This window comes from Choristoneura fumiferana, chromosome 10 (genome assembly GCF_025370935.1).
Source record: "Choristoneura fumiferana chromosome 10, NRCan_CFum_1, whole genome shotgun sequence".
In the NCBI taxonomy this organism is placed as follows: Eukaryota; Metazoa; Arthropoda; class Insecta; order Lepidoptera; family Tortricidae; genus Choristoneura; species Choristoneura fumiferana.
This window is the reverse complement of record NC_133481.1, coordinates 15,541,122-15,549,941: the sequence shown is the minus strand read 5'-3', so window position 1 is coordinate 15,549,941 and position 8,820 is coordinate 15,541,122. Positions and strand designations below refer to the sequence as shown.

The window sequence follows — 8,820 nt, the reverse complement described above, 5'->3', positions numbered from 1 at the left end:
GTGTCGCGGTAGGTAGTAGGTATATATTGCTCTAATTGATTATACAACAAATTATTATTTTTGATTTGTAAACCATAAAAAATGAATAATTTTACAAGTACGTCTCTCAGAACATTATACCTATATTTAAATCATTCAATATTTTGGTTACTTAGGCCGTCTTGCAGGAAAAAATAAATCTAGATTTAGTAGTTAAACATAGCTTAAGCTTGACAGTTCCATTTATTTTGACACTACTAAACTGAGCTTAACGCTAACTCGAGATTTATGTGTTTCCAGCAAGTAGCCATTATTGTTTATTTTTTTATTTGGGTTACAAACGAGTATGCCGGCTGCCTGTTAGAATTTAAATGCAGCTGCGTTAGTTTTTAACCCCGGACGCAAAAAGAGGGGTGTTATAAGTTTGACCGCTATGTGTGTCTGTATGTCTGAGTATCTGTTTGTCTGTGTGTGAGTATGTCTGTCTGTCTGTGGCACCATAGCTCTTAAACGGGTGGACCGATTTGAATGCGGTTTTTTTATTTGATAGCAGGTTTTTCAGCGATGGTTTTAGACATGTTTTATCAAAATTGATTCAGCGGTTTTTGTGATCTTGAACTTTGAAGTGACAAAGTCTGGGGTTTTTCAACTTTTTATTGATAAGGTTATCATGTCAGAAAACAGGACTGCTGCTTTTGCTGGGGGTGTTCCAGATACATTTACGCCACTACGTGCAATTCAGCTCGTTAGTGGTGCGCGTGCCGCGGCTGCTGATGGGGACCATCGCAATTGCTGCCTTCTGGCCGAAAGACGTCGTATTCTGGCGGTTCCGGGGTACCATGCCGCAGATGAATGTGACGTCATGAACGGTGGCTCAATGATTATAATATATATATTTTAGTCTTTAAGTATTTATTGTACCTATATATGGCGTGTTGCCCAAAATAAATGGTTTCGTTATTATTATTTTAACCAAAGTAGAACTGTCAGATAATACGGCGATAACGATTCAGACGAACTTTTGTTAGTAAGTTTCCTAACCACATCTTATGCTGTGAATTTTGGGCTCTCTGGTGTCAACTGGGACGATATGAAAATACGGGGTACGCATCTGAATATCAAAATTAAATGTTAAAATATCGCATATATTAAAATATCGAATGGGTCATAATATCGAAAGGTTTATTTTCTGAAACCGAAAACTTTTCAGGATTGATTAAAATGGCATCGTATAGATCCCCTAAGGTCAAAGTCAAGGTCAAAGTACAGTCTTAACAAAAATACCTTTTCGATATTATAACCCATTCGATATTTTAATTCATTCGGTATTTTAACATTCGATATTCACCGACCGAAAATACGAAGAAACGGTTCGAGAAAAGGTACGTAGTGCCCCGCCTTGTTACTTTTTGTCTTGGCGCGGGCACATACCATACCCCCAGATTCATAATAATGGCGTAACGGCACCGACATCGGATACTATTTGTATTAATGACAGGCAAGTAGTGTTCCCGTGGTAAAATTCGTACGATAAAAGCCGTTTGTTTGCTATAATTCAAGGTTGAACTATTGTTCATCTTAACATAATGTATTGTAAGCGATATGTTCCTGACTTAGAGATTATTGTGTTTTCGAGCGACGTAATTTTGATACAGGTCGGTTGGAAGAAATAAGATCGGAGAATATTATATTGATTGATGTATTAAAAATATAGGTATTTTAAAAAATCCTGTAAAAGAATTAAGCTTTACAGATTCCAACATTTTTCTAAATCATGTGATTTTGCAGTGTATGTAAAAACTAAACCAACAACATTGTAATTATCGCACCTTCTTTTATAATTTCACGAGATTTGGTTGATTTGATCAATGCGACCTGTAGTGGAAGACAGCCAGACCGACATACGTAAATGTTATTGCCCAAGGTGAATCGGGGACTCGTTCCTCTCGCTCAATAAATAAACAGGTATTGAGTAAAATAAGCGTCATCATCATCATTGGGGAGTTTTTAATACTCACCATGCTTGCCAAGTGGGTTGGCGAGCGGAGTATAAAATGTACGGTTGCTAAGAAGACGATGCTGCCCATCATCTGATTAGCCCTCAGCCGGTTTCTACGGCACCCACCAAAAGAGAGTTGGGTACAACATTCTAACGCCAGCGCCCCATGAGAACTGACCTGATTTAAGCCACAGGGTCAAGATGGATGCAGACCGCTTCCAACTGAAGCAACTGGAGGTCTATGGGGGAGGGTTATGTTCAACCGGGGACGTCCTACGATTGTTATGGTAGTCATGACACCAAGCAAATAAATTCGTTGTATGTAATTCTTAACCACCTGATCCTAGTAAAATTAATGTTGAAAATGTTGCAACTGAATATAATTTGTAACTAAAAACACCCTGTAAAACAGAAATGAAATTTTGTATGTTTTACATATTTGTTTTGATAGAATCAAATATTTTTTATTAGACTGATTTTTATGATGTGTTTCATATTGCAGTAGGAGGTTACGACTGGATTGTTTTAGTTCATTAAATAAATTCATACCACCACCACGACCAGACCACCAGATGGCCAGGTGGTTAGAGAACGACGAAGCTTGAGGTCCCGGGTTCTATTCTCGTGTCGGGGCAGATATTTTTATGAAAAATACGAATGTTTGTTTTCGGGTCTTGGGTGTTTAATATGTATTTAAGTATGTACCTATATCTATATAATTATATTTATCCGTTGCTTAGTACCCATAACACAAGCTTTGCTAAGCTTACTTTGGGACTAGGCCAATTGGTGTAAATTGTCCCGTGATATTTATTTATTTTTATATTTTTTATGACTTAAAATAACTCGTCAATATTATCTCTTCCTAGAACATCCTGTTCTTATATTACCAGTTTTATTATTTCCAAAGGAGCTACAGCAAGCAATAAAATGAACATCGATTCTGTTGCTTCCAGTCTCACACACTGAGGAAATTGCTTCTAACAACTTTAATTGGACTCACAAGAAAAAACTTTTCCAATCTGCCTTTGTAAGTGCCTTTAAAAGGCAGGATTAAAACGCTTATTAAACATGAGTTTATGAAGGATACAACGTTTATTTATAACAAAAGTTGTATACCTCCGCTATAATTGTATGTGGAAATATACTTGGCGGAAATATACTACTTTTATTTTTGATGTTCTGAAAAATTCAAGTGAGTTTTAATTTATAATATAAGTTCGTCTTTATTCAAAGTCAAAGTCAAAGTCAAAATATCTTTATTCAATTTAGGCTATAACAAGCACTTATGAATGTCAAAAAAAATCTACCACTGACTGGTCTATCTTACTTTTGTGTTTACCTGTAGAGTCTTTTTAACTGAATTGAAGAAAAAAGTTTATTTTCTATTAGACTACGTACTATTTATTTATACCAGTTTATCTTCTAAAAACCGGGCAAGTGTGAGTCGAACTCGGGCACTGAGGGTTCCGAAAAATTCGTAGGTTTATCTACAAAATTACAGTTTTAGCAGAGCCCTACCACTCAGAAAAGTATACAGAGTGTGGGATTATCCTAACTTAACTGCTTGAGACACTTTTGATTTTTAATTGAATATATTATTTATTATTTTCTGTTGTCGTTCTTATAACAATTGCTATGTAAAGTTTTTGGAGAGGCGCTAATTATATTTTTGTTCGATAGTCGACGTCTTAATAATCAAGGAACTGCAGCTCTTTTATTTTTATTTCCTCTTATTAATTAGAAATATTTTTTTAAGTGGTCGATATGACGTTTGTGAGATTGAAATGGCAGAACCGTTGAGGGCTCAGTACTTAGTAGAAACATTAAAAAAAAAACGAAGTCAACTGTCACTGCTGTCACTGTCAAGTAGAATCTAACCTAAAACCATTTTATTTGCTTTGCGATTTGGTGCGATCAGTGTGTTTTTTGTTTGGATAATTTTTAACGACCTTAGCCCAAACTGGGCTTTTGAATTTGCCACATCTCTCCACGACCTTTGCACGATAATTTGACCACGATTGGATATTTTCGACGACTATTTTGGCTCTGTTTCTTAGACAACGTTATCTTGAATTCTCGGCCACCTTTGGCTTGACATTTGGACTGCCTTATGAGTAAATTCGAATCACAGTATCCCTACAATGGATTCAGACGACTCCGACAGTATTCGAGTAGAAATGGAGCATTACAGAAATGTTTTCCAATGCTTTGTACCTTCGTCTATGAAATACAAACGAGATTTTCCGAATTCGGCGTATTTACGCATCCTAGTCTTTACAAGCGACTTGGTGCAGTCAGCTTCATCTTCCACTGCAAGTTGCTCATCAACAACATCATTATACGAACCCTCTAGCCCTTCAACATCAAACACGGCAAAGGAAAACATAACAGAAAGCAGAGATATCGTGTTTTTTTACCAAAACAATAAAAAGGACATGGTCTCAGTAAGAGTCATGCAATACATTAAAATAATTAATTGCATGTTGCACAAATGGTTTATATTCTTTATTTCAAAGTGTATTGAAGGAAGAGTTTCTGCTAAATCATTTACAGAATGAAGTGGCTTGCAACTTGCACTTGTCCATCTAAAGTCATAGCGAGCTTGAGGATACATGTGAAATGCGTGATTTGAAGATTAAAAGAATCCGTATTTTTGAAGCCTCTTTGTTATTAACCATAACCACATAAAATAATGTAGACAACGCTGTCTTATTGCATGTGTTTTAGATAGTTTTAGTTAATTTGGAGAGTAATATAATAAAAATGCAATAATTTATATTTTATTTATTTCATAAATGTACAAATTATCATAAAAACGTTTAGCATAAGCATATGACTCAATTGTTGGAACATGCTACCTATACAAAGCTGTCCTATTGCATGTGTTTTAGATGGTTTTAGTTAATTTGCAGAGTAACATAATAAAAATGCAATACTTCATTTATATTGTTTTTATTTCATAAATACACAAATTATCATAAAAACGTTTAGCATAAACATATGTCTCAAAAGACCCGATTTATTGGAACATGTATATAATATTCCTGGCAAAGGTGCTTTAAAAACAAGTCGTATTTTTAATAAATTAAATATTGTGGCATCCCCATAAAGGCATTAGAAGTACTACTAAGAAATACAAGGAAATGTAATACAAATATTATAGGTCACTATGGTGTTAAACCGGGATTTTAGTTTACTTTTGCATCAAAAGATGTCACTATCTCGTCTCAAGGAAAAGCTGAATCGCGCTGTTAAGATTTTTCATTTCCTAAGCAACCGTGGTTTGATTAACTTGTGTGTTATACATGTAAACAATATGCATACCATTGATCATAAGTTATAACAAAACCGTGGTGATTTACTTGTATTTTTAGTACTTGTACTTGTGACAGTGACCCTAGATGGTATTGTTTGTTCTACCAGTTGACCTGGATGTGTATATATACTATCTTTTGCCCGCGGCTTCACCGCGTGGAATTGGTTATCGCGCGCTGTTCCCTCGGGAACTGTTTATTTTTCCGGAATAAAAAGTAGCCTATATCACTCTGTGGCCCATAAACAATCTCTATGCCAAAAATCACGTCGATCCGTCGCTCCGTTGCGACGTGAAAGACGGAGAAACATACAAACACACACACTTTCGCATTTATAATATTAGTATGGATATATATGGCATTCAACTGTTTTATTTTGTCTGACTCTAATACATACATGACCGGGAATCGAACCTGATCAAAATCTCTGTAAGCAATGTTACAAATTCTGCACATTTTTTCGTTATTTTTGATGATGAGAATCATAAGTGAAAAGAAACATATTTTACAAGTTTTTTTTTTTTTTTATTCGACTGGATGGCAAACGAGCAAGTGGATCTCCTGATGGTAAGAGATCACCACCACCCATAGACAACTGCAACACCTGGGTATTGCAGATGCGTTGCCAACCTAGAGGCCAAAGAAGGAATACCTCAAGTGACAGTTATTTCACCGGCTGTCTTACTCTCCACGCCGAAACACAACAGTGCAAGCACTGCTGCTTCACGGCAGGATTAGCGAGCAAGATGGTGGTAGCAATCCGGGCGGACCTTGCACAAGGTCCTACCACCTGCAAATTCAATTAAATTTTATTCGACTTGCAATATATACGAGTATGTATGTATTATAATTATAAACCAAAATGAGAATACAAATTTTAAGTACCATTAGCTTAGCACAGCAGTACTTATACTGATTACAGATTAGATGACAATGCAAGACAAGTATAGTCAACAAAAAGTATTGTGAGGAAAAATAAAAGCTTACACAAATAAAAACCAAAAATGATATTTTAAAGAAAAAAAATTTGCTGACTGTACTTATTGTCGACTGTACTTGCATTGTCAACTAAAAATACATTTCTGTATTAAGAGATTGTCATGTTCAAAATTACATTTCCGTGCTAAATCTTAAGTCTATTCTATTCTCTTTCATTAACCATTGAGGAGTTCTGTGATACTTCTATGCCTCTTTTTTATGGAAAAATGCATGTCCTTGGAAAAAAAAGGTTATGCTCCTTCACTGGCTTTTTCTTGCAACCAAAATAAAAACACCAACGTGTGTTTACATCCACCTGAAAAAAAAATCAAAATTATTATAAATCCTTACATATATTTAATATTATAAACGTGAAAGGAACTCTGTCTGTCTGTCTGTTAACTTTTCATGCTTCAATCGCTGAACTGATTTAGCCAAAATTCATTATGGAGGTAGTTGGAATCCCGAGGAAGAACATAGGCTACTTTTTATCTCACAGTCTTATCCCGAAAAAATGCATAGTACTCGCGGGAAAGCGATAAGCGAATTCTTCGTAGACAGAGTCGCGAGGCAACAGCTAGTTACAATATAATGTTTCACTAACCACAGAAATTTTACTCTATCATAATATATACCAGCCAATGCAGAACAATATCACCTGTCGCATCAATCACATTGTCAGTTGATATTTAAGTAAATGGTCACAATATAGGTAATATGTTTTTGTTATTCTGTGCTCTCAAACAACTTTGGTCCGGCAACATATTCAACTTTTGATGCACTAAAATGTAATTTTAAAAAAATAGACAAGAAACTGTATTGATATAATTTTGTACTTACGTTCATCCATTTTACCGGTACGGACAAGTGCTTTATCTCCTCTGATTTCGGCAACATTGTATACTTATCACTGGTGTCAAAATATTCTAGACTCATAGCCATGTGTGGCAAGTTCCTTGAATCTGCTCGCACAAATTCACTCATTTCGTATTGAAAGGTGAAGCCGCTTAAATAGAAAATATGGTCCAAAAGTCAAGCCAAGTGTCGTCGAGAATACAAGATAGCGTTGTCGAAGAAGCAGAGCCAAAATAGTCGTCGAAACTGTCCAATCGTGGTCCAATTATTATGCAAAGGTCGTGGAGAAATGCGGCAAATTTTAAAGTACTGAGTTTGTGCTGAGAGGTCTTTAAAAATTATCCAAAAAACACATTGATCGCACCAAATCGCAAAGCAAATAAGACGGTTTTAGGTTAGATTCTACTTGACAGTGACAGTAGTGACAGGTGTCGTTTTTTTTTTTACTGTTTCTACTAAGTACTGAGCCCTCAACGGTTCTGCCATTTCAATCTCACAAACGTCATATCGACCACTTAAAAAAATATTTCTAATTCATAAGAGGAAATAAAAATAAAAGAGCTGCAGTTCCTCGATTATTAAGACGTCGACTATCGAAGAAAAATATATTTAGCACCTCTTCAAAAAACTTTACTTAGCCAATTGTAGCTTAAGCCTTCGGGTACGGAAGCCTAAAAATTGTTGCAAACCCTCAGAAACTAGATCGTAAATAAATTCTCACAATGTTTGTTATAATTTAACATGTATTTAATTTGTTAAATGTTTTTGAATCAACACCGGGTTATTTAATAAACACAGAATTCTTTTAAATGTCACTGCATACTTTTGTGGTTTACATTATACAAAAAATAATTCTATCACTATAATAAAGCAGTTCATAACTAAGCAAACGGTTAACATCAGAGAGTTTGTGTCTAAAACAAAAAAGTTCTCAAAAAATATCAAAAAAGTATAATCGTCAACTACGATCCAGCACACAGAATGTTTGCAGTGAAAAGGTTGTGATTGCAATCCACTTGGTGAACTGTTAACTGCCGGACCTAAAACCAAAAAACGGTTTTGTTCTCTGACGACCCATTCAGTCTTTATCTGTTAGTAGCATTTTTTTCCTAACCGTTCACTGAAAAAAAAAATGTCTGCGAAGTCTGGCGTTCGAACATGAAAAGCAAAAAACTCGTGAATGTAAAATAACAAGCATACTATTCATGCTGGGGGTAACACAAAGCTTTTAATATAAGGTATCTTAACGGACAAAAATTTGACGTTACAAAAAAATATCTTTACGAAGCAAAGTAAAATTAGATTTCGCGCCGGAACACGGCAATGTAAGGATGCGGAGTTGAATAATAATACTATTATAATAATAAAAATATGAAATGACCAGGGGTCGGACAAAAAAGTGCGGATGACGTAAAAATGACGTAATCTTGCACACAAGATGATGTTTTTATTTAAACTTCCGTGTGACATTTAGTAACAAAGTAACATTAATGAAGTAACAAAATAATCGTAAATAAATCAATGGAATTCAGTGAATAAAATAAATTTCATATCGTTTAATAAAGAGGTTGATAAATGATAAATGATAATCATTTATGAAAATCAAAAATACTATAAGTGGTTTGACGTCATTGGCACTTTTTGTCCGACCCCTGGAAATGACATAAAAAAGAGGAATTTAAAAAAAGAAAA

General features: G+C 35.0%; 1 long non-coding RNA gene across 1 annotated transcript; it reads right to left on the bottom strand.

The window, feature by feature from the left end:
- Window positions 1-5,725: 5,725 nt before the first annotated feature.
- Window positions 5,726-7,769, bottom strand: LOC141431638 (uncharacterized). The gene is made up of 2 exons (XR_012451741.1): window positions 7,114-7,769; window positions 5,726-6,589 (listed from the first exon to the last, which is right to left on the bottom strand). It is a non-coding gene; the product is annotated as an uncharacterized lncRNA (long non-coding RNA).
- Window positions 7,770-8,820: the final 1,051 nt, after the last annotated feature.